This window comes from Penaeus monodon, chromosome 37 (genome assembly GCF_015228065.2).
Source record: "Penaeus monodon isolate SGIC_2016 chromosome 37, NSTDA_Pmon_1, whole genome shotgun sequence".
Lineage (NCBI taxonomy): Eukaryota > Metazoa > Arthropoda > Malacostraca > Decapoda > Penaeidae > Penaeus > Penaeus monodon.
In genome coordinates, this window is record NC_051422.1 from 13,312,856 (window position 1) to 13,315,355 (window position 2,500).

Sequence of the window (2,500 nt, forward strand, 5' to 3'; positions counted from 1 at the left end):
TTATCATTATTATTATTATTATTATTATTATTATTATTATTATTATTATTATTATTATTATTATTATCATTATCATTATCATTATCATTATCATTATCATTATCATTATTTTTATTATTATTATTATTATTATTATTATTATTATTATTGTTATTTCTACTACTACTACTACTACTATTATCATTATCATTATCAGTAGCGGCAGCAGCAGTATTATAGTAATAAAAACAACAATAATGATAATGATAATAATGATAATTATAATAATAAGTATCATTATCACAATAGAATAATAACAATGATAATTATTATTATTACTATTACCATTATTATTATTTCACATTATTTTTTCATCAGTATTATAAGATGACAATAATGATAATTATTATTATTACTATTACCATTATTATTATTATTAACATTATTATTTTCATTAGTATTATAAGATAATAACAATAACAACAATAGTAATAATAATAATAATAATAATAATAATAATAATAATAATAATAATAATAATAATAATAATAATAATAATAATAATAATAATAATAATAATAATAATAATAATAATAATAATAGCAATAATAAGATTTACAATAATAACTATAACAATTACAGAAATAATGATATGATGATAATAATGATCAAAATGATTACAATAATGACAATTACTATTTGTATAATTGTTTTTTTTTCATTATTATTATTATTATTATTATTATTATTATTGTTGTTGTTGTTGTTAATGTTGTTGTTGTTTTTGTTATTGTTGTTGTTGTTATTATTATTATTATTATTATTATTATTACTATTATTATTATTAATATTATCATTATCATTATTATTATTATCATTATTATTATCATCATTATTACATTAATTTGATAATTATCATTATCTATATTACTATGATCATATCAACCACATCAGTGATAAAAAGTATAAAAGTATAAAAGTATAAAAGAAATTATAGAAACAAATTAAGAAAACAGCCAGAAATTGTTTTCTTTTGCAAATCCTTTCTACACGTTGTTGTTGCTGCAGTTGTTGCTTTTGTTGCTCTTGTTGCTGTTGCTCTTGTTGTTATTGTTGTTGTAGTTGTTGTTATTGTTCCAGCTTCACGAGGTTTTAGCATGTCTTGTGCGAGGGACGAAAACGTGTAGTGAGAAAAATACTGTAAACACTCACTACACTCACACTGACACACGGAGATTATTTTTCTCTCTCTCTCTCTTTTTTTTCTCTTTCTTTCTTTTTTCTTTTGCCTGTATTATCGCCAGCAAAAAGAAAAACTCATGTATAAAAGTAACAACAATCGGAGTAGAAATTGAGGTTTGAAGAAGTACAACTAATGAATTACCGTCATAGTTACGTTCTTTTTTTCGCTTTTATTGTTTTTAAAGGACTATTGTTAAAACTGATGATCACTCTATAAGAGTTATTCCCAGCGTGATGACCATCCTATGAGCATACGTTGGATCCACAGGATGTCAAGCTGAAAAAGAGATAAAAATCGTATCACAATTACGAAAAAAAGAAAAGAAAAAAAAAAAATATATATATATATATACATATATATACATATATATATTGTAAGGGGAGTGACGACAATAATATCAATAATAAAAGTAATGATAACATTAATGTGAAAACGATAATAATAATCATAATAATGATGATAAACAGAATAAAGATAATAATAGGAATAATATTTATGATAATAAATATAGTAATGATAACAATGATGATGATGATAAAAACGACAATAATGATAACAATGAAAGTGGTAAAAATTATAGTAAAAAATGATGATGAGGATAACAGTGATGATAGTAATGATAAGATTAATAATAACAATGATAATAATATTGTTAATGATAATAATAATGATGATAAAATAACAACAATGACAATAACAGCAGTAACAATAGTACTGTCAACAGAAACAATAGTAATGATACTTCTACTACTTCTAATAATAATAATAATAATAATAATAATAATAATAACGATAATAATAAAAATAAAATAATAATAGTAATGATAATAATAATAATAATAATGATTATTATTATTATTATCATAATCATAATAGCAATAATGATAATAGTAATAATAATAGTTATTATTACTATTATTATTATTATCATTATAATAATAATAATAAAAATAATATTACAACAACAATAATAATAACAATAATGATATCAATAGCAGTAATAATCATCATCATTACTACTATCATTATTGCTATTATTACTCTTGCTATCATTATCACTGTTATCACCCTTATCATTATTATTACAATTGTTATTATTGTTATTATTGTTAGTGATTGTTATTATTATTATTACTATTACTATAATAATAATAATAATAATAATAATTATTATTATTATTATTATTATTATTATCATTATTATTATTATCTATTTGTCTTATTATTATTATTATTATTATTATTATTATTATTATTATTGTTATTATTCCCAAAAGG

General features: G+C 19.0%; 1 protein-coding gene across 1 annotated transcript in view; it reads right to left on the reverse strand.

Moving 5' to 3' along the window:
- Window positions 1-935: 935 nt before the first annotated feature.
- LOC119596080 (amphoterin-induced protein 2-like) overlaps window positions 936-2,500 on the reverse strand; it is a 144,661-nt gene continuing 143,096 nt past the window's right edge. The window contains exon 9 of the mRNA XM_037945206.1: window positions 936-1,498. The gene's annotated coding sequence lies outside the window, so the exon portion shown is untranslated. The remainder of the gene's footprint in view (window positions 1,499-2,500) is intronic.